This window comes from Capricornis sumatraensis, chromosome 18, assembly GCF_032405125.1.
Source record: "Capricornis sumatraensis isolate serow.1 chromosome 18, serow.2, whole genome shotgun sequence".
NCBI lineage: Eukaryota > Metazoa > Chordata > Mammalia > Artiodactyla > Bovidae > Capricornis > Capricornis sumatraensis.
In genome coordinates this window covers 36279265-36305939 of record NC_091086.1, presented here as the reverse complement: position 1 = coordinate 36305939, position 26675 = coordinate 36279265, and the positions used below count along the sequence as shown (strand labels likewise).

At 36.0% G+C, this 26675-nt stretch overlaps 1 protein-coding gene across 1 annotated transcript in view; it reads right to left on the bottom strand.

The window, feature by feature from the left end:
- HCN1 (hyperpolarization activated cyclic nucleotide gated potassium channel 1) overlaps positions 1 to 26675 on the bottom strand; it is a 446276-nt gene that overhangs the window by 23987 nt on the left and 395614 nt on the right. The window lies entirely within an intron of this gene.

Genomic DNA, 26675 nt, shown 5'->3' with positions numbered 1-26675 from the left:
TAGAATAGTATGGGGAGAACTAACTCTCTAGATATCATGCCAAATTTTGGAAAGGCATTCAACCCCTTTTTCGCTTGAAGGCAAATTTATTCTTTCAAATTTTCTGGTTTATGACACAAGGATATTGATTTAGGGTTGTCTTATAAAATGAACTAAGAAGGAGATTCTTACCAGTTAAAATAAAGAGTTGAAAAGAAGTTTTGACAATAATCAAGGGTATGAGATGACGGGAATTTGCATGAAATTAAGCTATAGCACCAAGAAATGATCTCTTCTGAGAAGCCCTGTGAAATGAAGCTTCTCTGTGTGATGAGGCACCCACAATTTTGAATGTAGATGTAAAGAAAAACCACAGAAGGGTAACTGTCCTCTAAGTGAATGTAAGATGAAGGTTGTTTTGGAAAAAAAAAAAAAATCAAGCAAAACTTTGGCATCCAGAGAAACCTTTCTGACATTAAACCTACTAGTAACTCATTTCTCTCAAATTGGTTAGAAGCAGTATTTGTCAGGTATGACCTAAATCAATTCCCTTACAATTATACAGTGGAAGTGACAAACAGATTCAAAGGATTAGATCTGAAAGAATGCCTGAAGAAGTATGGACAGAGGTTCGTAACACTGTACAGGAGATGGTGATCAAAACCATCCCTCCAAAAAAGAAATGCAAAAAGGCAAAATGTTTTTTTGAGGAGGCCTTACAAATAGCTGAGAAAAGAAGAGAAGCAAAAGGCAAAGGAGAAAAGAGAGGACATATGTCTAAATGCAGAATTCCAAAGAATAGCACAGAGAGATAAGAAAGCCTTCCTCAGTGATCAATGCAAAGAAATAGAGGAAAACAGTAGAATAGGAAAGACTAGGGCTCTCTTCAAGAAAATTAGAGATATCAAGGGAAAATTGCATGCAAAGATAGGAACGATTATGGAATTACAGAAATGATATGGACCTAACAGAGGATATTAAGAGGAGGTGGCAAGTTCTTCTGTCTTAATGACCCAGATAACCATGATAGTGTGATCACTCACCTAGAGCCAGACATCCTGCAGTGTGAAGTCAGGTGGGACCTAGGAAGTATTACTATGAGCAAAGTTAGTGGGGGTGATAGCGTTCCAGCTGAGCTATTTCAAATACTAAAAGATGATGCTATTAAAGTACTGCACTCAATATGCCAGTAAATTTGGAAAATTGGGCAGTGGTCACAGGACTGGTAAAGATCAATTTTCATTCCAATCCCATAAGGGCAATACCAAAGAATATTCAAACTACCACACAACTGCATTCATTTCACATGCTAGCAAGGTAATGCTCAAAACCCAAGCTAGGCTTCAACAGTATGTAAACCAAGAACTTCCAGATGTACAAGCTGGATTTAGAAATGGCAGAGGAACCTGATATCAAATTGTCAACATCCACTGCATCATAGAAAAAGCAAAAGAATTTCAGAAAAACATTTACTTTTGCTTCATTGACTACACTAAAGCCTTTGACTGTGTGGATAACAACAAACTGTGGAAAATTCTTAAAAAGATGCGAGTAGAGAGCACCTTACCTGCCTCTTGAGAAACCTGTTTACAAGTCAAGAAGCAATAGTTATAACTTGACATGGAACAACGGACTGGTTCAAAATTGGGAAAGGATCACGTCAAGGCTTTATATTGTCACCCTGCTTATTTAGCTTGTATGCAGAGTACATTATGTAAAATGCTGGGCTGGATGAAGCTCAAGGTAGAATCAAGACTGCTGAGAGAAATATCAATAAATTCAGATATGCAGATGGCATCACCTTAATGCTTGAAAGTGAAGAGGAATTAAAGAGCCTCTTGATGCAGGTGAAAGAGGAAGAGTAAACACATTGGTTTAAAACTCAACATTCAAACAAACTAAGATCATGGCATCCAGTCCCATCATTTCATAGCAAATACATGGGGGAAAAATGGAAACAGTGAGAGACTTTATTTTGGGGGGCTCGAAAATTACTATGAGCTGCAGCCATGAAATTAAAAGATGCTTGCTCCTTCGATGAAATGCTATGACAAACCTAGACAGAGTATTAAAAAAGTAGAGACATCACTTTGCCAAAAAAGGTCCATATAGTCAAAGCTGTGTTTTTTCCAGTAGTCATGTACAGATGTGAGAGCTGGACCATAGAAAAGGCTGAGTGCCGAAGAACTGATGTTTTCAAACTGTGGTGCTGTAGAGGACTCTTGAGAGCCCCTTGGACTGCAAGGAGATCAGCACAGTCAATGCTAAAGGAAATCAACCCTGAACATTCATTGGAAGGACTGATACTAAAGCTGAAGCACCAATACTTAGGCCATATGATGCGAAGAGTTGATTCATTGGAAAAGACCCTGATGCTGGGAAAGATTGAAGGCAGGAGGAAAAGGGGGCAACAGAGGATGAGATAGTTGGATGGCATCATTGACTCACTGGACATGAGTTTGAGCAAACTCCAGGAGATTGTGAAGGACAGGGAAGCCTTTCATGTTGCAGTCCATGGGGTCACAAAGAGTTGGAGATGACTGAGCAACTGAAAAACAACAAAGTATTTATTTGTGTGTGCCAACTGGCAAACTTTTATCCTCTGACTGAAAACTTGTAATAACTGATTCCAAGATTGACGCCTATCTGAAAGATGGTAATCTGTAATCTGGTTAGAAGCCCACAGGATGGCCCGGCTGGAAAACTCTTCCTGATGGGAATGCTTTATATTGGACTGTGACTAATAGGCCTGATTATGTCTCCTTATGAGGAGACTGACACTAATGAATGGACAGCTAGAAAAGTCAGAGAGTGCATAAATTACTGGACTGGTGTATCCCTACAGTGATGCTTTGACCACTGGAATCACTGTTTCTTGAGGGGTGTTCCCACTTGCCATCAAGTTGGCTTCTGACTGTCTGGAGGTAGTTTGCTGTTCTTCCTTTCTTCATGCGCTCACTTACAATAGACTCTGTCACCTCAGGTGACCTGAGCTTGACTCTGTGCCATTCAGCTCGAAAGCGCCTGACTCATACACACTTCCATCTGTGACCTCTTTCTAGATGTGCACAGCCATCCATTTTGCTAAAAGCGTCTCCCTTTCCCTTTCTTTCCCTCTCTTGAGAGGCTACAGTGAGTTCTGCAAGTCAAATACATGAGTACCACAGAGAGGTCTTGAAGTGAGTTGAAAACATATCCTATTTGTGTGGAGTTTTCATTTTCTACTTCTGCAGAATCCAAAGTATCAGTACACAAGTCAGCCGGAAATCTCCTTGTGTGCAAGATAACAGCAAAAATTTCTTAGGCAAAAATGCAATCCTACTAATATCTCCTCACCAAAAAGAAAACAAAATGTAAACAAAAACAAAAACTTAGGTACATTTAAAATTAACCCTAACAAAACTAAATATCTGTTTATCTTTTACCAACCTAAGAAATTTTACTCTATGTGACAATAAATGAGCAAATTTAAGGTAATAATTATAATCATAAAAATGACACTGAGTTTTGAATTTAAAAGTTTGAATTTAAAAGTAGGCTTAAGTATGTATTATAGATGATAAAATATAACATACATCTAATCTAAATCTAATTAGTTGGTCTAGTTAGCAGCATGTATTACTTGATAGAGCTAAGATGCATTAAAGTGATAGCAGCAGAAAGTAAAATATAATTTATTGAATGATTTTACCTGTACTGTCTTATTCAGAATTAAATTTGAAAGAAAAGCTAGTTTAAAAATGAGAGGTTATATCTGGAGTCCTACAGGCAAATCCAACCATAATTTTTTTTTTTTTTTGCTACTAAGTTAGGAATAGTTTTCACATTCTTAAAGTTGTAAAACAACATATGACAGAGACCACATGTGGCCCACAAAGCCTTAAATATTTACTATTTGGCTCTTCACAGGAAAAGTAACCCTTAGTTTGTCAACCCCTAATTTAAATGTATTTTTTTCTATACCTTTAAACAGCTAACTTTTCTTATATCTTTGCATGTGTGGGTGTTTAGTTGTTCACTCATGTCTAACTCTTTGTGACCCCGTGGACTGTAGCCTGCCAGGCTCCTCTGTCCACAGGATTCTCTAGGCAAGAATACTGGAGCGGGTTGCTGTTTCCTCCTCCAGGGGATCTTCCCGACCCAGGGATCGAACTTTATCAAATAGCAAAATCTGGAAGGAGTAGAAATCAGTGGGCTAAAGCTGTATGAACCACATTCTTTTGTTATTTTAAGCAAAGTGAACTGAAGAACTGGGTCAGATGCCCCAACAGTTTATCTGAACTACATTTTTAAAAATTCCTCCCTGACCTACTTGGTCAGTATGATAAATGGACATCAGGATACTCTCCCACCAGAGATGGTCTGGCTCATCATGGAGAAGAGCTTTATATATTTTCAAATCATATCCAATAAAAGCTTCACTTAACCAGATACTCAGTCAACCAGTATTTTCTTCTCAGGTTTGTGGAAAAATTTGGAGCAGGGGAAAGTGCAAGTAAAAGGGTTAGTCATGTCTGACACTTTCCGACCCCTCAGACTGTAACGTGCCAGGTTCCTCTGTCCATGGGATTCCCCAAGGCAAGAATACTAGAGTGGTTAGCCATTCCCTTCTCCAGGAAATTTTCTTGACCCAGGGATCTAAACTGGGTCTCCTGCACTGCAGGCAGATTCTTTATCATCTGAGCCACAAGGGAAGCCCCTTGGAGCAGGGGGAACACATCTAAAAAGACAAAATTATAAAAAGGGCTAATATTTTATTATTTTGATTGTTTTCATTGTGGAATATTTAAGTTGATAAAAGAAGAGCATAATAGTAAGTACTGTAGGATAGCATAATATAGTCAAATAAACTTGTATAGTAGTATAAAGAATAACCATAAAATGAATCCCAACATGTTCATTTTCTAGCTTAAACAATTACTGACTCAATTAAACTTGTTTCACCAATACTCACATATTTCCCATCTCCTTTATTATTCTGAAATAAACTGCAAATATATTAATTCAGCTTTAAATTTCTGTATGCATTATTAACATATAAACTTTCAATAAAAATCACCATAAAAGTTAACAGTTATCAAGCATTCAATTAGTATGGGGGCAATTTCTGTATTATGTCACAACTCTTTCTCCATTCTGAGAAGCCTAAATAGAAATGTCCCCTAGAACCTATACATATAAAATAATTAAAAATAAGTTTTGTAGGATTAAAGACATACAATCCATTATAGTATTGTACCAGCCCACGAAAAGCTTATTAATGTGTTTTTAAAAATTATAATAACCTATTTTGAAAGAATATCAATTGAAAACAAATAAGGATTTTGTTGTTGTTAGATACCAGTAAAACATAACTAAGATAACTTAGACCTAGAGTATCAACTTATCAAGGTATGTCCTTATTTACTTTGTCTTTTTTTTTTTTTTTTTGCATCATTATTATCATCATTAGTGGAAATCCCTAAATGGAAGGATAGATGACAGTGGAAAATTCAGAGATCATATAAGAATGAAGAGCTGAAAGGATTGCAGGAGAAAAGCAAAACAAATGCAAGAAACCTACTTATTCTTGTTATTGAATCTGTATTAACTATTGGACTGTTTTCTAAAATATCAAACCGAATGAGGCTCTTTAGACCAGGGTTTCTTTGTCCCTACTGGTATTTGGGTCTGGATAATCCTCAGATACCAGGACTCATCCTCTGTGTTGAACAATGTTTCCCAGCATCTTTGGTCTCTGTCTACCAGATGTCAGGAGCAAACCTCTCACACTAGAAGCACCATCACCGTGGGATGACAGTAGCATTGATAAAGACATATTTTTGGGTTCATGTCTCTGTAAACTCTGCTCTAAAAATCTAAGGTGGCAAACATGATATTGCTTTGTGTGTCTGTACAACTTTCACATCAACTCTACAACAGAAGCTTAAAATTATATTTTTGATATCAAAGCATTCATAATTAAACTCTTTGGGACATTTGCTTTCATTATGCAGTCTCTTTTGGATAATCTTGGAACACTGTAACATGAATGCTAATCATTTTGTTGATGAGAGAAAGCTATTTAAACACATTTAAAATCCTGTTTTGAAAGCTCCATCGATTTTACTCTTCCATTCAAGTCTCAGGTAACTCCAGTGGTTTACTACTTTAATTATTGAATAAAAAGGATAAAAGAGATATGCAAAAGAATCCATGGACTTAGATACAGAAAAAAAAAGAGAAAAAATAAAATAAAATTTATATTAGTGTCAATAAATAGCAACCAATGTGCAAATTGCTTATAACAGATAAAGTTTCATAAAGTTGGGATTTTCTGACAGTTGTGGGGACAAAAAACATCTGAAGGTATGGAAACAAAGAATAGAGGGAAGCTCTCTTATGCAGACAGAGTTCACATATGAAGGTGTTTCTTTAGTGTTGGGATGTCTGGTTAAATTTTATAGCATTTTCAGCAAAGGAGACACAGATGTAAAGAACAGACTTTTGGACTCAGTGGGAGAAGTCGAGGGTGGGATTATTTGAGAAAATAGCATTGAAACATATACATTGTCTTATGTAAAACAGATGACCAGTGCAAGTTTGATGCAAGAAGCAGGGCACTCAAATCCAGTACTCAGGTGACAACTCAGAGGGATATGGTGGGAAGGGAAGAGGGAGGGGCATTCAGGATCAGGGGGCACGTATACCTGTGGCCAATTCATGTTGATGTATGTCAAAAACTATTTCAATATTGTAAAGTAATTATTTTCTAATCAAAATAAATAAAAATTTTCATAGCATTTTATCTGATAAAAAGGCAGAAAGTTTTGTTGTGTGTGTGCATGTGTTTTTGAAGAGGTAAATGAATGAAATATGTCCAGTATGTGTCACATAGTACTATCATGTGATACCATGAGGAAGAGCCCCAGCAACATGCATATTGTCATGACGATGATTGATTCCATGGAGTAGATGGGTGGGTAATCCATGTCAGTCCAGTTAAAAATGGTGCAGTACTGGTGAAATGCCTAGCCATGGAAAACACTTACCTGAAACTGTTTTGTTGTTCTTGTTCTCAATGCATTTACAACTATCTGGAATTATCTTATTTATTTCCCCTTTGTATTGTCTGTCTCTCTTGATGAAGATGTAAGCTGCAGGAAAACAGGCTATTGTTTCTCTTCCTCATGACTGTATTTTCATTACCTACAATAGTAACTGACACTTTGCAGTTGTTCAAACATATTTGTTGAAGAAAGAATGAATAATTTAATGAATGAAGTTGTTATGCCAAATTTAGATATTATCGATCAATAACGTTAAAAATTGTTTAATTGGGACCAAGAAGTTGTCAATACACTTTTACTAGGTTTGGACACAGATAAAAAATTAAGAAAAATAAATGAAATAATCATCCACCATCACCATCAGCGCATAAAAGAAAAAAAAATTAACATAGAAATAGCAAGAGTAATCTCAAAATAAAAAATAGGCATAGAATAAAGGACAAGACAGTTATTTATTTTTTGGCCACACTAAACAGCGTGTGGGATCTTCACTCCCCAACCAGGGATGGAACCTGTGATCCCTGCCTTGGAAGCATGGAGTCTTATCCACTGGACCATCAGGGAAGTTCCAGAACAATACAGCTAAATAAATTCATCTCTAAAGATAAGTCATCCCATTGTTATTATATTATTTATTTCATCATAGATCAGTGATACAGGAGCGTGTTCACTGGGTTTTAGAGAGACAGCTATAAAAAGTGGCTTTCCATCAGGAAACACAGAGATGAATAACTATTAATTGTTATTTTTATCATAAACTCACATGTTTCTCCTGAGCCCCAAACTACTGAGTTAGACTAACCATAAGAATATTTGGCAATTGGTTTAAGGGTCAGAGGTTTGTCTTCATTCTCCTTGTTCTTAGAGTCAGAGACTTGTCTTTGTTCTTCTTGTCCTCATTGCCGAAGCCCCTCTTGCTGAATAAAACTTTCTTTAAGGTCTGGTATGTCTTCCCAGCTCCCTTCATTGTCCTACATAAAAGTTTACAGATGGCTTGTATCTTTCTACCATCTCAATAAATTATCTTTTCTTCTGCAGAGACAGCTGGAGGTATTTTATCATGAGTGTTTGTTTTCACAGACTAATTGACAATTAGAATATTAGACAGCAGAACTGGATAGGGACCTCTGTTCCCTCTCTCCTATGTAAGAATTATGTAACTTCAGTATTTTATATAAGAATTCTGGATATTGTAAAGTTCAGGTATAGACTTGGCCTTTTTGAGAACAGACACATCTAGTAATATGTAGACTAGTTATAGAAAATGTGTTATAAATGTGGATCCAGAAACTTATAAGAGGTGGGTAAGGAAACTGAATAGTAACCCTAGTGAGAGGTGTGTCAAAAGCTTCTTTTGTTTTCCCTGTCGATAGCTCAGAACACTTTCTATGGGAACTGGTTGTTCTAATATTAAGTGGAGGAGGGGAGACTTTCTCAGTAAAGGCTTCTAATCTAAACAATATAACGCAGAAAATATTTCAGTGACTTATTTTATGAATTCTCACAAGCATGGTACATAAGTGGATACATAAGTGCTAAGTTAATTCATTACTTGTAATATATGCTTTAAGACAAAAATCCCATGGGTGGAGGGAGCCTGGTAGGCTGCAGCCCATGGGGTCGCGGAGAGTCGGACATGACTGAGCGACTTCACTTTCACTTTTCATTTTCATGCATTGGAGAAGGAAATGGCAACCCACTCCAGCGTTCTTGCCTGGAGAATCCCAGGGACGGGGGAGCCTGGTGGGCTGCCGTCTATGGGGTCGCACAGAGTCGGACACGACTGAAGTGACTTAGCAGCAACAGCAGCAGGCTTTACGACAATAGGGCTTGATTCTGTCTAAGTTCTGGTTGAGAAGCACTGGAGAATAATAGACTAAAGTGGGAGAGGAGTAAATAAGTTATAATAGGAACAATATACACTCATAATTTTGTAAGAATTCCTTATGTTTATGAGGCTAGTGATCATCTTCTCTGTTCTCATGTTAGTGGCAGCTTTCAGCACGGAAATTAATTTTCTTAATTTATTGTGAACCACATTCATCTTAATCTTCATTATATGATTTCAGGCCCAGGGTACTGCAAACAGACTATTGATCCTCCTGGATGTTTACAAGCTGCTTGTTCCACAGGCACTCATTCATCTACTCACCAAATAGACATTAGGCAAACACATGTATTAAACAGTTGTAAACATGGCAGATTTTGGTATAGACTGTAAATACAATTCATTCTTTGAATGTGTAGCCCAGCAAGCTCAAAACCCAACTCATTTCTTCCTCCCTCCCACTGCAAACTCTGCAAACCTGTTTTATCTATATTCACTATCCCTGGTGGTTCACTGGTAAATAATCTGCCTGCAATGCAGGAGGGGCAGGTTCAATCCCTGGGTCGGGAAGATCCCCTAGAGGAGGAACTAGCAATCCACTCCAGTATTCTTGCCTGGAAAATCCCATGGACAGAGGAGACTGGCAGGCTACAGTGCATGGGGTCGCAAAGAGTCCGACATGACTTAGCAACTGATCTTGAGTATCATGGTGGCATCACATTTACGCAGTTATCAAAGCAAAAATATGCTACCATTTGTGGATCTTCTCTTTATCTTATTCTTCATAGAAAGCAGGAATGTAAGTTCCATTAATTCTTTACTTTTTTCTTTAATAGTTTTTCTAATCCTTTGTTGAAGATTAAATCCTCATAACTTCTTGTCTGAGTTATTTGAAGAACTTTCTAACTATCTGTTTAGTTGCTCAAGCACCTATGTCTATGAGGATACTTATTTCCAAAAGCAAATGTCATCATGCCAGTCCTCATGCTAAAAGCCTTCAATTCTTATCTGTTACTTGTAGGATGAAATCCTAATCTCTACAGATCCACGTTTACTCATCTCCTGTGGCTGCCTGCCTCCCACTCTGCATCCCCCCAATTTTGAATACTGTGTGTGCTTGTCTTCAAATGGCCATGCTCTTGCCAGCCTCTGCTTTTATAACTAGCTGCTCCTTCTACTTGGAATGCTCACTCCACAAACATCGTCTCAATCCACCACCTCCTACTCAGCCTTTGGAACTCAATACCTCCTTCACAGAGAATTTTTAACAGATTCCTCCATCTTAAATTGTTATTTTATCTTATGCTCTTAATGCATTGAATTGTGGTGATTTGCATATTGTTTTGACTTCTTACGTGTTTATTTTCTAAAAGACATACTGATTATAGGGTACAGTGACTGGCATAACTGGAGTCTCCATAAAGCTTGTTGGACAAATGAATATTAATCAAAGCATACACTGTTAATATTTAGTGGATTATATTACTTAAAACAATCAATGTTTACTTTTAATGATTATTAGTGTATAATAATAGATTGAAAATAATTTTATGATAATGAGTCAGTCAGTTAGGAAGATAGTGATATGGACTGGGGAAGCAAATGATGAATGAGAAACAAAATATGTTTGTGTCCACATATGTACATGTCTGTGGATGGCTATTTTGACACACATTGTTGATGAACTACAAAAGCCAGGGTCAGAAAATAGAATTACAAAGTTTAAAAGGACCTAGTCCAGTTGGCAAGCACAGATAACTTAATTGTAATATATTCAATAAAGAGATAGAAATACACTGAGAATACCATAGACCAGCTTAGAGGTTCAGAGCAGGCTTGTTGGAGGAGTAAATATTTTTAAGAATAAATTCAAAGTAGACAAGTAAAGATAAGAAATGACAAGTTTGTGCCACATGTGAAAATATTATCTTTAATCATGAAATCTATCTGAAGAATTTCTCTGGAAAATGATATATTTTTAGAATTACTCAGACCTTGGGAGAATGAAAAGACATTGAAAGATAGGGTTAATCACTGCAAGCACACCATGATATGGCAAATAATTATTTTATAAAACGGATGTACAGATGCATGTGAATGGACTATTGTAACAAATGAATGCTTGAATTTTACTTCTGTGTCCATTTGCATCCACTTTTGTCTGGTATGTTATATACATGTACACCCCCCAAACACAGGTATATATAAATATTCCTTGCAACTGCCCTACAAAGTAGGTAGTAGTATCCTGATTTTATATACTATCACACTCAGCTAAAAGAACTGAATAAAACTACTTAAGGCCAAATGATCAGTTGGTAACAGATTCAACATTTGATTTTCTGTTTGTGTGAGGTCATTCCTGTTCTGTCATGCCACCTTGACAGATATTGCATTGAGCTGCTTAAAATGCTACTCTTTAGGAAAAAATACTATTTTAATATATGGTCAGCCCTTTCTTTCCCCAAAAACATGTTTTGAAATCTTAGAGATAGATGATCACATTCATATAAATCACTGTAAGGATGAAAATTAAAAGAACTGAAACAAAAATATATTTAGTTGATAGCTAAGAAGGAGCAAAGTGATCCAAAGCATAGTTCCAAAGAGACTTAGCATCTGTGCACTGAAACGCTTGTTTTAACAAGTCCAACTGTGTTTCCTAACTATGCCAATCCTTTCCCTTGGCTAATGCAGCATCCAGTTTACAGAATATATCAAACTGCAGCTTTCTTGCTGAGAGGAGCTGAATGCTGCTTTAATTTCCCAGCCGGGAGCTGGTATTTCATCATGAACCAGGCATATTAAATTGTTGTGTAAGTGGAAAGACCACAATGTCAGCCATATGGCAGTTTCTCTTTGCAGAAGAGGAGAGACCTTCAAATCAAACTGTTAAGTCTGATGTCAGTTATTAATTTGGAGATATGGACAAGCGATTTATTTTCCCTAAGGAGTTTTTCCTCCCTCCTAGGCCCCATAAAAGTGATGAGTACATTTTCAGTTGAATAAACAGTGTAGGTTAACCTTAAATACATCACATTATGAATATGACTTCCAGAAGTTTCTATTCTATAACAGAGAGGAAAATGCTTCTTTACAATCAATTTTCCAATTCTACATTTATGGTTGTACCTCACTCTGGAATGAGCTGGATAGATTTCAGACCATCAGATGTGGGTTTCTTGAGCTGAAAAGGCAGAAGTGGTTCCATATCATTTCCATCTCTAAAACAGGTCACCCTTCCCTTCAATGAGCTATCTGCACCCCAATTTTTCTTTGACTCAGCACACTGTTGTCCAGTTTTTACAGATATTGCTTCAATTAATCATCCAAGAAATTTATATTAGAGACTAGTGGTGAATTTGAGCAAACTCTGGGCGACAGCCGAGGACAGAGAAGCCTAGTGTGCTGCAGTCCATGGGATCGCAAAGAGCTGGACACAACCTAAGGACTGAACAACAACTAGTGTGTGTCAGATTTCATCCTACGTGTTTCAGGTATAAAACAAGTTCCTCATTCTTGTGGAACTCACACTCTAAATAAATAAGTAGATGACCTGTATAAAACTGACTGCTATAGAAAAATAAAACAAGGTAATGTGATGGAGGGATAGTGCTTGTCAAAGAATGTGATAATTGCAGAACAGTGGGTGTTTTAGGACTTTTGATGTCTCTATGAATCATTTTTGTTTGTTTTAACGATTAGGTTTTCCTTGCAAGATTTTCTTCTCCTCAGTTCAAAAGTTTCTTAGAAGTTTCTGAAGCTGTGATCTAGATTACACGCTCTTCACTGACATGTTCACAATCTCATCTCTCCCCACTGCTGCTGCAGGAAATTCTAGTACTGATCCCCCGCAATGATGATAGTGCTGTTAGACTTACTGATGGGGATTTTTGAGAGAAGGGAAGTCTACTCCTTCAGAGTCACCTGCAGAGTCAACCCCCTGAAGGTCATCTCTTCCACAAAATAATCACTTCTTTCTCCTGTGGGGCTCCACCTCATCCCTCTCCCCGGCTCCTCTCAGAACCTCAGGCACAAGTTCAGGCACAAGTGGGCCAATGGAAACAGCAAATGCAAAGAACTGAGCATTAAATCCAAGATCTCTTTCTAAAAAGTTATCCTCTGGGCTGGAAATAAAATTTCACATTCCCTGGTGCATTTTGTTTCTCTTATTTTTCACTCTTCTTATATCATTATAGAATTCTCACTCAGAAGTTGGTGGGAATTAGGTTTATTCTTAGGTATTCCTGAAGCCCTGTAGACTTAGACTCTTTAAAAACAATACATTTCATTAGGAAGGGAGTCCACTAAAACACTTTTATGGAATCTTTTCAGCTTTCAGTTATCAAAGGTTTCTATGTTTTGAGTTCTTATTTGTTGCCATGGTCTCTGAGCAAAATCTCAAGACAACAACCTGAAAATGTAGCCAAGAACAATTATCACTCCTCTTTTTTTTTCTTCACACTTTTAGTGACAAAAGGGCTTGAGTCCAAGAGGTTCAAATTAATGATGGCAGGGAGTTGATTTTTTTCCCCTAAACAATACATACCTTCCAGCAAAACTGAAAAGTATAAGGCTACATCCACTTAAACACGTGGGAATTATGACAAATTAGTGATCTAGAAGGGCTCCGTAAAACAGAAACGGCCTATGATTTATTCAGCTGGATTCTGACTCCCTGATATATAAGATATTAGACACCATGCATTCCCAGTTTTGTCTGAAAACTATTGTTTGGGGGAGAACTACAAAACACAAAATTAAGTTTAAAAAAAACACACCTATTTTAGGACTTTAAAACAACTAAGGTTCTGGACAACAGCAGACTTTTACTGGATAAAATTCCTTTTAAGAGAAAGAGTTTATGACCCAACTTAAAAATTTTCTTTGGGGCTGTTGCACTGGGATGACCCAGGGGATGGTATGGGGAGGGAGATGGAAGAGGGGTTCAGGATGGGGAACACGTGTATACCTGTGGCAGATTCATGTTGATGTATGACAAAACCAATAGAATATTGTAAAGTAATTCGCCTCCAATTAAAATAAATAAATTTATATTTTAAAAAAGAAATTGAAAAAAAGAAAAATTTCTTTCTTTATTGCTGAAATAGGAACATATTCTTCAATAGAAGCCCAACATGCAAAATGATACTTTCACAATGCATTTGTTCAAGTATAGTTATTTTCCCTGATTTAACTTGCCTAAAATTTTCCATGCGAAATTATCTGTCTGGAGCACAGCATTTTGAAATCCTGTTATGTATTATTCTTTATGGTAACATTCTCTTGTCCTTCCACAGATAAATCTTATTGCAGCTCAAAGAAGTCACATCTAGTAAGAAAATTAATCTCCATCTGTAATACAGTATCTTGGTAAAGCTGTTTTCACACAGTGTAAGGATGTGAGCCGGCAACTGTGTGTTTAATTTAACCCAAGATAAAGTCAAGTCAGAAAATTAAGACTCTAGAATGAGCAAATGGCTTAGTTCAAGTCCTTTCTTTACTTTGAACTGTACAGTTATAACCAGAATGCCCTGATAGTAAAGGGACTAAAACCAAAAAGGAAAATAGACGAGGTCAAGATTCTCAGAAACTTGGAACCAGCTTTCCTTTAGAGCCTATCCCTTTTCCAGTGGATCTTCCCAACCAAGGAATTGAACCAGAGTCTCCTGCATTGCAGGCCGATTCTTTACCAACTGAGCTATCAGGGAAGCCCATTTCTCTAGAGCATGAACTTCATAATCAGATAGGAAAAGCGATAGATATATAGAACACAATACATGGAAGTACTATTTTGGTTCTTTTCTCACTGGAAACTTCATAATGATAATAATAATGATACTGCTACCCATTTATGAGCTTCCCTGGTGGCTCAGGAGGTAAAGAATCTGCCTGTAATATGGGAGACCTGGGTTTGATCCCTGGCCTGGAAAGATACCCTGGAGAAGGGAACAGCTACCCAATCCAGTATTCTGGCCTGGAGATTTCCACAGACTGTATAGTCCATTGGGTCACAAAGAGTCGGACATGACTGAGCTACTTTTACCATTTATATTGTTTCTTTAAAAAGATAACCTCTTAAAAACTATGAGTCCAAGCATCTCTCTTCTTCAACTTACAACAATACATGCAAAAATACGCCTATTATTCACATATAAGTGATTTCAGTTCCAAATGTTTCCAGTTTCCTATTGAGCAGGAAGCAGTGGTAATTGTTTTACAATTACAAGTATCTTGTAAACTCCAAGAAAATGAGAACTTTTAATGTACTCATATTAAGTCCTTACAATAAGAGGATAAATAAATATGAACTGAATTAATAAGCGAACAGTTGTATTGTGCAATGGATTCAATTAAGATTTCAAATGTTCTTCCTTTAAGGAGCCTAGACTTTAACTAATGTTCTCATTCATGTCCAGTGTGAATGTATAAGTGCGAGTGGCTATTATTGACTTGCCAACATCAACAAAATTTAGACACATCTTTGGAACCTACTATTCCTTTTGTTGGGGTGCACATACATATCCCAGAAAAGGGAACCACTCACTGCATGTCACTAAAACATCATTTTGTTAATGTGTTTCTCTTGTGATTTACAGTATGAAATACAAAGAAACATTTTAAATACTTCTGGCATTTTAAATTTGCTAAGGGTATTAAAACATTTCAATAAATTTACTGTACCTTGCAAAATAGGTGATGAAAAGCAATTTAAAGTGATTAAACTTTTCTTACTTCATTATCTTTTTGCTGAACTATTCTGATTGGTAATTTCAGTATTCTCTTCTAAGTAAATTCAACCATGGAGAAATGTCTCTATGGATAGCAGAAGCATATAGCTTAGATTATATGGATAGCTTAGAATTAGGAAAGGCAGATTTTCTAGCAACAGGCTGCTAAATCGCTTCAGTCGTGTCCGACTCTATGTGACCCCATAGACAGCAGACCACCAGGCCCCACCATCCCTGGGATTCTCCAGGCAAGAACACTGGAGTGGGTTGCCATTTCCTTCTCCAGTGCATGAAAGTGAAAAGTGAAAGTGAAGTCGCTCAGTTGTGTCCAACTCTTAGTGACCCCATGGACTGCAGCCTACCAGACTCCTCTGTCCATGGGATTTTCCAGGCAAGAGTACTGGAGTGGGGCGCCATTGCTAGGAGGAAGCAATTGTAGGTGTGTGTGTGTATGTGTGCAATGTGTTTTATCATTCAGACTAATAGGAAAGGATCTTTGTTTTCTGAAATGCTATAAACTAACAACATTGTAATGACTTGCAGACAATGCACCTGTTACTGTGAGAAGAGCAGTGTCCTAAAGTCACTCCATCTCTGTGACTACTGATCTCTGTGGCCCATGCACCTCTCAGGCCCTTCAACTGCACAAAAGAATGAAATAATGCCTCCTTCTTAATTCCACATTTTACAAAAATGTTTCTGAATAATTTAACTTTTGAAAAATATATGTCTGTTCTCCTATTTCCCTTCTAATGTATGTGGGAAATTGATATTGAAAATGATAAAGATTATGCATTTTTGTAGTTACATTAATCTAATGTGGAATTATATGATATACTTGAAATGAGTAAAATGCAGGACACATTAAAGTCTAGTTATTTGAAGAATTTGGATTTTATGAAATCTTAAGTGTTATTTCTTGGGTGTGTGTGCATAAGCATAAACACACATATGTATACAATAAGGCAATTAGGATTTTTCAGCATTGAGGTGACCTTTAATTTTAAAGAGCTTTCAAGACTGTTTATTTCATCCTCACATCCCCATCTCTACCATACACACAAATTGATTTCTCATAAATTTAACTGCTATTGCATTAAGACTAACAGTGACTCAGGAGAATATACAAATTGATTATTAGATTCTCTGTTAACTCAACATGAGCACTGATTCAAGAATACCTCAGTAATGTCTTACACATGTGTCTGTTGCTCTATTTGATGCCAGCCGATGGCTTCTGTTACTACCTATCATCATAGCACAAATCTATACGCATTTTGTATATGTTAAGTCATTTAGTCCTCTAAGCAAGCCTAATGAGGTAAAAGTTATTATTATACTGATGTTACCAATTTGGAAACAGAGGCATAGAGGAGATCAGTGACTTTCTCAAAACCCAATAGCATCTCAAGATCCAACTCTAACGCCTACACTCCTTAAGCAGCATCCTTCTGTCACATTTCAAAGAACTTCACAACCAGCCCCTGACACTTTCTATTTTTCACTACTTATGAAAAAGAGTTGTAGTTAATTTTCATCCACTAGAACATGAGTCATCACAAATATCACCTTCCTCCATTTTTTTCAATGCTGGGATCTTATCCTAGAAAATATCCTCAATGGTAATACTTCAAAAAAATTGTGAACTCTAGAATAAGCAGGAAGACATTTCAAATACTCAGAAAAGTATTCAAACAGCACACTGGCAAAAGAGAATATGTCCCCACGAGTCCCATTCCAACAGCATCATAGACCCGGAAAAGTGCAGATAGTGTCTATTTTAATAGCCTCATTTTATAGATGATGAACCTAAGCCCTAAAATGTCAAACAGACTGCCTGGGGACATGCAGCTGGGTTGGGGTCTTATTGACAGAGATGGGATTGGTTCCTGACTCTAGGGATGCTGAGTTCTCTGCCATATCATGTTGCTTCCTAATCCTCTTACAGTTTTGTTCCTAAAGATAGAATTTGTTAATTTAATTTGTAATATTATGAGAGTAGAACAACCATGCAATAAAATATGCTTAAGCCACTCAGACATAATCTTTTAAATGGTACATGGTACAAGGTTCAATAAGGCATGCCACTGTGAAGTTGCATAGTTTCAGTGATATGGACCTTCAGATTTGAAGGCAGGATCTAAACTTAAGAGTAAGTAAAACCTGGGCACAGAATAAAAAGCCTTTGTTATCAGCTTAAGTGGACATGGACAAGGAGCATGCTAGAGATAGAGTTGAAATGAGGACACAGTGAGAAACTATCCATCTGTCTACCAGGAATTATGCACATAAACTCACCACAGGACATCACTCCAAATGAACCTGTTCAGAGAGGGAATTTTTTAAGGCCATAAACACTACAGGTTGGGGGCATTTATCAAATAAGACCTTAACTATGTCTTATACTAAAATACTATATTATGGTAAAGAGCCTGGCCTGTTTTATATGCATACCTGTTAACTCTTTTATAGGATAAAAATGTAACTTTGGTAGCATTATAAAAGTTTTAATTACTTTCAAATGTATAATCAATGTTTCAAAAGATAACACATATTTTCCATAGAAAGATGGTCTTACTTCATCTTATCCCACTCCAGGCTGATAGTATAGAACAGAAAATGTGAGAGGGAAACAAGCTAATATTAAAAATAAAAATTGAACCTCCACCCTTCCCATGCAATTGCTATGCTTTTATACTTTACTGAAGTGTGCTTACTCAAAAACACACTTCTTCCTCCTTTTTGTACTGAGATTCCACAAGTATGATGAAATATGATAATGATCCCCAAAGAAAGTGTCACAACAGAATAATAGTTTGCACAACTTTCATCCACAGAACTCAAAGTACTTTACTAATGTTAACTCACTCATCGCACCTGCCTGTGACAGGGGATGAGCAGATATACTGAAGCAGGGCAAGAAAATCTTAGTCAGCAATCTTGTATGAGGCTCTGAAAGCTAAATGTGAGGCTGGAGAGCAAAATAAAAGAACAAAACCAAGGGCATTAAAAGACGCAACCAAGAAGGAATCTAGCTTCTCTATTCAGCACTAAGTAAAGCTACATTTATGACTTCTGTTAAAAACTTACAGGAGAAAAAAGAGCAGTCATAATTTTACATTTGAAAAATTGAAAGGAAATATAAATAAAGATCATTTATTAAAAACTTGATCACTGATATCATGATGTAAAATATTATTCAATTAAAGATGACTTCAAAATTAGATTCAATGCCACAAATATTTAATGAGTGAGGGTCATGGGGGAGACCTGGGTAGCTGCCATCGCTCTCATCTGGGTTTAGAAGAGCCAATCCTTGTGTCTCCTTGACTCCAAGACACAGCATTGGCTGCCGTCAGTCACCATGTTTGTTCTAATGTTCACATCACACTGGGTTCCCTTCATTGCTTTCCTGTCCCTGCAGGCTCTGAGGCATTTGAATCATCATGCTTGACAAGGTCCTGGTACTGCAACAGAGGACCTGATGAGGTCCTCTCACCCTGTTTTTACAGCAATCTAGAATAGTTTTACCCAGTATGGCAGGCACTAGCCACATGTGGCTATTTACATTTAATCTAAAATAACTGCAATAGAATGACATTAAACATTCAATTACTCAGTCACACTAGCATCAAATGCTCAATAGCTGCATATGGCTAGTGTTTGAGCAGTATTAAGTAAAGAATATTTCCATCATCACAGAAAGTTCTAGTGAATGGCACTACTCTAGATTCTGTTTGTTTGAAATTCTAGAACCATATTATTTGATTCTTAATGTAGTGAGATTCATTTAAAATTAGATAGAAGGTAATTCAAATATTAGTACTGAGCTTCTCAGAAATCTTTGTGTTTCATTTAGTGTAGTTTATAATTTATCATTATTACTTGTATTAGTTTCCTGTCTTGACATAAAGATCAAGAGTTTAGCACAGTATAGTACCGAAGTGAATGGCATGTTTGGTTGCTTTTTTAATTTTAGAGCTGGAAAGAAAACAGAAGTGATAGAATAAGGAGTAGCGATGAGGGAAAATATATCTGTTCATCCATTCATCCATTGACTCATTGTACGAGTTGTCCTTGAGTTTATGTAAGAATTCAAGCACTATTCTTTGGTGTTGCAGATTTAAACTGGAAAAAGTCATTGTGTCAAAGCTCAGAAATTTCATAATCCATTATAGAAGACTGACATGTAAATTATAACAAAAAACAGTTCAATAATAGGTTAAGTGGTAGGAAAGCAGAAAGAAAAAAAATCTGCCCAGGGGAGAGTAAAAAAAAATTACATTTCAGTGATGTCTTCATATGGGAAGCAAAGTGTCAGCCTAAAGAATAGACAGGGTTTTTTGTTTTATTTTTCTTTATTTTTTTTAAACTAAAGAGATTAATCTTTACAAAGGCAACTTTTATTCTTTGCTAATGTAAGAGCTAGCAGCCTTGATTTAAGGATAAATCAAGGTTGATTTAAGGATATCTAGAGGGGAAGATATGCTTTGAGATTAGGAAAATAAACTGGGCCAGATGGTATAGAGTTATGGAGATTTTGTATAAAAATTTGGATATTCTTCTTTTCCATCCAAAGGGCAAGGGGCATAATTCAGGTGAGCCTTCCTAAAAGAGGAATAGCTGCAAAAGGATGAAAACACAAAGAGTATATAGACCTGGAGTCTCCTCTCCAGAATCCTGGGAAACAGGCATGAATGGGAAATGCTGGGCTTCAAAATAAGAGGCCTATTGGTCATTCTCAATTCACTAATGCATGCTTACTTTAAGGAGAACCCTTAAAGAAAACATGAGAGCTTTGCTGGTGCTCAGGGGTAAAGACTCCACCTGCCAATGCAGGAGACATAAGTTTGGTCCCTGATCCGGAAAGATCCCATATGCCAAGCAGAGCAACTAAGCCTGAGTGCTACAATTAATGACCCTGTGCTCTAGAACCCAGGAGTCACAACTACTAAGCGCACACTGCAGCTATTGAAGCCTGTGTGCCTTAGAACCCATGCTCCACCACAAGAGACGACACTACGATGAGAAGCCTCTGCTCAGCAACTACAAAGTAGGCCCAGCTCACTGCAACTAGAGAAAAGCCTTCATAGCAACTAAGACCCAGCACATCCAAAAATAAATGAACAAAATAATTTTTAAAACAGATTTCTCTTTAAAAGAAAGAAGAAAAAAATCAGTCCAGGAGATAGTTCTTTCTTAAGACTATCCTTATTGATGATGTATATTCTGCCTAAAAACCTTTTTCCTTCAGTTATGCTTGATGGAAAGCCCTGCTTCTTTCTACCTTTGAGCTATGCATGCAAAATGAAAAAAAAAACTTCCATCTGTTCTTTATTATCAGACATTCCCTTCATAGCATATACTGATATTATTGTTACAGAAGGTAGCATTTGAATAATACAAATGCAAATACCAATAATGCAAGTAAAATATGCATACCAAAGAAAACTGGTAATGAAAACGTCACAATTTTTGCTTTCAAGAGAATGATATGTCAAAATAGTCAAATCCATTGTACATTCTATAGTGAATCATAACCTGCTAGATTTGTTTTACCTTGCAAAAGAACCCCATACTTTTCACTAAAATCAATTACCCCAGTTTTTGGAACTTAGGAGCTAGGTAGAGGCACATTTTAGAAATTACGTACATGAATTAGAATGACACACTAGAACTTAGAATTAGAAAGTACATTTGCCTTAAGGAGTTTTTATTTGACTAGGTTCTTCCACAGGATCGCAAGAGTTGGACACGACTTAGCGACTAAACCACTACCACAAGATATGGCCTGGCCTCTCTAATTATAAATACTTCAAAAGTGGTGACTTGTGAACAATCACAGGAATACGAGAAGATCCAGAACTGTAATAAGGAAGTTTTTGTTTTTTCCTTTTCCTTCTCTTTAACCTCTGCTTCTTTGTCTCTTTTATTAAAGAGGGAAAGACATGATGACTTCAAAGTAAAATGTCTTAATGTTCATCCTGATTTTCGTAAGTGTCTCAGACATATGGATATAATCCTTTATCATGCACTGATATATTTATACATGACAGTACTGAATTGAAGAACTAGAAGGTGAAGATTTAGATGGGGATTAACACCTCTCTCAACTCAGTCATTTAGCAAAGATTCATCCTGTGGTTGTACATTACCTGGTGTTTCTAGGTGGGATACAACCTACAAAAAGTTCCAGTGGAGTTGTCTTCTTATCATAGAATCAAATATTTCATTTACCTGACCTAAGAAGAGAATGAATGAGGAAGCAAAGGAAAACAAAACAAAATAAAAAATCTTGAAGAAGATTGATTGTTTTTCTCTGCTCCCACGTCATCTTCCTTATATTTTGCGAGAATGTTTATAGTAGTTAAATTAATATTGAACTAATCAAATTGTAACTTTATTATCAACAGATTCCTCACATCTCCTAGAAAATCAGTCAGCTTTTAGAAATGTACAATGGACTAGAAATGGAGTAAACTGTAAACTGCACATTGGCAGATGTTTTTAGTCCTCTTAGAAACAATGAATAATCACCACGACGGGGATAGCCTGTGGTTTTTCAAACCTGCAGCTCTACATTTAAAAAATGCCAGATCATTGTAATCTGGCCAAATGCATTTTGGGCATAAAAATCATAAATATGCACTTCAGCTATATAAAGTGGCTGACAGTCTCCTTGAGGCTGTCAAAATGTTAGGCATGATTAAATAGCATTCAATACCAAATGATTTATCATGGCAACCATCATGGGAAAAATTTTCTTTCTGGTAGGTTTATTATACACCACTTTTTGGGGGCTTCCCTGGTGGCTCAGCTGGTAAAGAATCCACCTGCAATGCAGGAGACCTGGGTTTGATCCCTGGGTTGGGAAGATCCCCTGGAGAAAGAAAAGGCTACCCACTCCAGTATTCTGGCCTGGAGAATCCCATGGAGTATCCACAAAGAGTTGGACACGACTGAGTGAATTTCACTTCATTTAACTTCACTGTATTATAGTAAGAACCTATGAGACAAACATCCTGAAAGATGTAAAATCAAGGGACTGAATCAATTAAAACACTTGGTGTGGAGAGACAACCACTACAAGGTGAGTGGACAGAAATATTAATAATGAAACATTATTTTAGAAAAAAAGCTTTTGTTTAAAATCACAAACTATGGATACAGAGATACATTATTGGATATTTTAATGAAGTTAACCTCTCTGGACATATATGTATGTCTAGAAACAGTCCTGTATTATTGTAGAAATAAATCAAGTTAAGAAGTTAGGTACAGAACACGAAACTCTAAATTTGATCTTTGAATGTCTCCATATCTCACTATTTTGCCTGTCATTTAGTTGGGGTGTTTTCTGTGCATTGATTATGCTTACTCACCTAAGACACTTTGGAAGAGTGGAAAGAACATAACGAAGTTGATCTCAGGCTCTTCTGCTTAAAAATACTGTGAACTTGCCATGTTCAGCTGATGCAACATATAAAATTAATATACTACAAAAGTATGCTCTATCACTTTCAAAATTTCATATTAGATACTTAAAGGGTATAAATTTTAAACTCTTACATGTTAAATAAGTACAGTTCTTATCATTAGATTCTAACAGCCTGTCTTTATTTTATATGGTGTTTAAATTGAACAAATATCCATTGTATGTGTAAAATAACTGAAAGTAATGCAGACCTATTTTTTTCCATAAACTGTCCACCGAAGGACAGGCCCACTAATAGCCATTTCAAATCACCATGATGAAAATATGAATGACACTGAAACCACTGAACCCAAACCAATTACTATTTTGGAGAATTTCTTACTGAAGTCAGTTGGATTGAATAAGTAGATATTTGTTTCACAGGAATAAACTATAGGTGAAATATTTGTTAAATGTTTAAAATGAGGGATAACTTCATCAGTAATTTTGTAAAACTATATTTAAAGATGATCATTTATGTCAAGAAATTTAGAAACAGGATGGAGAAAAATTTCATTTTATGTATAATTACATTTTGATAGTTATAACTAGGTTTAATAATTGAAGATCACCTCATTCCTCTTTTAAAATAAATCTCATTTAATCTTATCTTTCTTACACATTACTTATTGTCAATATAATTTATTTAACATCTTTGATATTCTGTAATTCTCCTATTCAAACATTATATGTGCTTTTTTCTCTCCACCATTCCATCCCCAAATGTTTCCATTTAAAATTTTTAAAGAGAATTTAAATAAAAGATAACTCATGTACTACACAATGAATCCAGATGGAAAGTGCAACCTATTTTTACAAAGTAATATTGAATCACTGTATTAAAAATGCAGTGGAATTTAACCAAAGCAGTACAGACAGACTTATGTGTACTATAAATTGCAGTCATCAAAGATGAAGAGTAGTTCAAAATAAATATACTAGCTTTTAAACTCAAGAAGCTAAAAGAAGTAAAACTAAAGTAAAAAGTAAAATGAAAGAACAGGTTTTATACAGAAAAAATACAGAAATTAGTGAAATAGAAATAAAAAATGCTTCTTTGAAGATACCACAAAAATAACAAATATTTAAGTAGCTCTGAAAAAAGTTAAGAAAACAAAAAAAAAAAATATTAGGGAGAAAAAAGGCATAGAGATTGAGCGGAGATTAAACACATATGAGGAAATACAGGTGTTTCAGTGGTAAAGAATCCTTTTTTCTAATGCAGAAGATACTGGAGACTTGGGTTTGATCCCTGGGTGGGAAAGATCCCCTTAAGAGGAAATGGTAATCTGCTTCAGTACTCTTGCCTGGAAAATCCCATGGACAGAGGAGCTTGGAGAACTACAATCCACGTGGGTGTAGAGTTGGACATGACTGTGTGACTGAGCACACACATTCTTAATGCGTAATAACAACTTTCAGAAATTCCTTTCTAAACTTTCATGTACTTGTCACACTTGCATTAATTACCTCAAAAACCTTTTCGCCCAAACCACTTTCCCCCAAAGCTGGATTATATTTTTATTTTTTACTACCAGCTTTTATTTATTTTCATCAACTTTTAATTTCTACTTTTCCTTCATGTGAACACTAATTCTCTGAGCTTACTAAAGTAGATTTTTTTCAAAGTTCTTAGTTTTCCCTAATTTCCTTTCTTTTTCCTTAGCATAATCGGCACAAGAGTAAGGGACTGATGCAATTAGAATCATGACAAGGAAGAAGAGTGGGAAGAAAGGGAAAGATGAAGAATTAAAAATCATCCTTAATGAATGGGGAAAAAGTCAAAGAAGCTAATCATTGTGTTAACCAAAAACTGGCCACGTATTTTGAGCTGATAGGTTTTACTCAGTTGCAATAGGTTAACGAATGAGAGCCTTATGGTTATTTTGGGCTTCCCTGTGGCTCAGCTGCTAAAGAATCTCCCTGCAATGCTGGAGACCTGGGTTGATCCCTGGGTTGGGAAGATCCCCTGGAGAAGGGAATGGCTACCCACTCCAGTATTCTGGCCTGGAGAATTCCATGGAGTGTATAGTCCATGAGGTTCCAAAGAGTCGGATACAACTGAGTGACTTTCACTTTTCATACCTATGGTTAATTTGATATATTCCAAAAAAGCATTCAATAAAATTAAAACTTTTCCCAATAAATTTTATAGCTGTTATTGAAGAAAACTTCTTAAACTCATCATATTATTGTTGCTTTTATAATCATTATTTTAAAATAAAATGAATATATTGCCTAGTTTTCAGATTAGCCAACATCACTAATTTGATTTGAATACTTTCTTTTTACTGATTTTCAGGGGCTCAGATATACTGGTTATTTATTATCTAATTGAACAAACAAATAAAATATTATCCCTAGTCTGGATTTATTGAATTAGAATCTTGATAGGCAGAGCCTGAACTTACAGATTCTTCAATGATTCTAATGCACACATTTTTGCCATCTAATATCAGAAGGAAGACAGGTAACTAACTACAGTGTTCAGTATGAGGCAGAAAGAAGTCAGGACTAGAAAGCTGTGAGAAGTAGTATGGAGACACAGAATTGGGAGACATTAATTCTGACAGAGAAAACTTCTAAAGGTATATTATAAAGTCTGTGAAGAATTAATACAAAGTAATAAGAACCATTTATGAATACCTCACTCATGAAGGTTCACTTGAATTTGTCTTGTAGAATAAACCTGATATGTTAAGGCAGATTTCCTGACTTTCTCTAAAGAAAACATTTCAGTTTCTTACTGTTGAGTAATATTTAACTATTAAACTTGCCAATGTCAGACATTGTAGTATTAATCATTGTCTTTAATGTTAAATCAGAACTGGCACTAAGAGACATTAATAGCCATTCCCTGTCACTTGTTCTAGCAAGTTAAAATTGTAATAACAATGTAGTGAAACTAAATAAAATAGAAGTAAATACGGAAAATATTTTCATAATTTTGCAGTGCAAAAAAACCCACTGTAGAAACACAAATGCTCTAAGATTCAAATCGATTAGACAATAATGAGAATCAGAATGACAAAATAAAAAATTAGAAAGTTTAAAAAGAAGTAAAAATTATGGAGTATATCAAAAATACATTAGGGACATTTCTGTAAATTTGCTTTAAGAAGACAAACAACACATTAAAAAAGCAAAAATTGCAATAAAAAATCAAATAAAAATAAGCCATATCTATGAAGAAATGCCTTAGTATCACTGTTACTAATGGAAGTACAAAGTAAATAATAAGGGGATGTCAATTTTACTTATTAGGAGGAAAAATGTAAAAATCAATGGGCAAAGCAATGTAGAAATTGGCAGTTTCATCAAAGAAATGATTTGATGTTTTTTTCAACTTAAAGGTATGCATAGAATTTGGCCCAGTAAATCAACTCATAGGTAAGTTTTGTACATTTGCACAAATATAAATATATACCTTATTAAAGTAAAAAGCTGGAAACAACTCAAAATGTCAGGATTTTTAGCAAGGCAAATAGCCCCTTGTGATGGTTAATTTATGTGTCAATTTGACTGGTCACAGGATGCCCAGAAATATATAATCTGGGATATGTCTATGAGGGTGTTCCTAGATGAGATTAGTATTTCAATCAGGTGACTTAGTA